Raw genomic sequence first — 1,222 nt, 5'->3', positions numbered from 1 at the left:
CTCTCCCCTGCCTCAGGGCAGGGCATCCACCTGATTAGCAAAGCTGTGCTTTTCTTTCTTTTTTCTTTCTTTTTTTGCTTTCTATATTTCTTTGGGAGAGGGGATGTCACACTTTTACTCACAGTTTTACTGTACAGCAGTCGTGGTCATTTTTAAATATTTTTTACACCCATTATTCCATGAATTCATAAAGACTAGGTTCCAACAGCTCAGCTCCTTGCCGTTGATTGTCACAAAATGTGCTTCTCTGGGTGGAGCAGGCTAGAGCTTCAGTTGAACCCAGTGTCCTTTCTCTTTTGCTTTCTTCTTCTGATCATTTCCTTCACATCTTTCAGGAAGCTGTCTCGGCTCTTAAAGTGCTTAATATGCTCAACACACCATGAATTCTCTTGGCAGGAACCTCGCCCTGCACTTTTGTTTACAACAGTGCCAACAGCATGCTGGGCCACACCGTAGATGCTTCCAGTTTACCCATGTAACACTTGTGGGGCTTTCCTCTTTGAACAGTACCCATTCCCTTGATGTCTACAACGTCTTTCTTGTAGATTCGCATGTATGTGGCCACAGGAACAACTCCACGTTTTCTAAAATGCCTAGAGGACATATATTGGGTGCCTCTCCTCTTTCCCTTTGTGTTCCTCATCTTGGCAAATTACTGGAAGCTGGCAGTTCAGGCCAAAAAGCGCTCTTCCCCACCCCCATCCTTTTCTTTCCCGTTATCCCCCGCAACCAGTCAGCCATCAAGGGCTCTCAGCTCTGCAGCACGCCTCTCATTCGCCTCTCATTCCTGGGCTACACTGCACTTCCCCTTTGCAGCTCAGGCTGCTCCCAGTCCTGCTGCGCCTGGCTGGAACTGGTCTCCCTATGGCCAGCTTTTCCCTTGCTGCATCCCATCCCCCATGCTGGCCCCGAATGGCCTCTGTGAAGTACAGACGTCATCCCATCGTAATCCTACTATGAGTCCTCGATGGTCGTGCAAAGCCTCCGAAAGCAAGCACTGCAACTTGTTAAAGAGAAATTTCATCACCGTATTCTATTTGCCTGAGACTTCTGCACATTCTCCATCACCTGTCCTTATCAGTTCTGGGACAATTGATGTGCAAATGTAGCACATTCACTTGGGTGAACTGCAGTACGCAGGTTCAGTTTCCATCATCCCTCTCTTATGTATCCCCAGATCTCTAAAATCCACTTTGTTCAACAATAGGAAAACATGAGTTAA

General features: G+C 47.1%; 1 pseudogene; it reads right to left on the bottom strand.

The window, feature by feature from the left end:
• Window positions 1-172: 172 nt before the first annotated feature.
• LOC103583603 lies at window positions 173-643 on the bottom strand (annotated as a pseudogene).
• Window positions 644-1,222: the final 579 nt, after the last annotated feature.

Source organism: Galeopterus variegatus, unplaced genomic scaffold, assembly GCF_000696425.1.
Source record: "Galeopterus variegatus unplaced genomic scaffold, G_variegatus-3.0.2 Scaffold24761, whole genome shotgun sequence".
Taxonomy (NCBI): domain Eukaryota; kingdom Metazoa; phylum Chordata; class Mammalia; order Dermoptera; family Cynocephalidae; genus Galeopterus; species Galeopterus variegatus.
The sequence above is the reverse complement of the archived record's forward strand: the minus strand, read 5'-3'. Positions and strand labels throughout refer to the sequence as shown.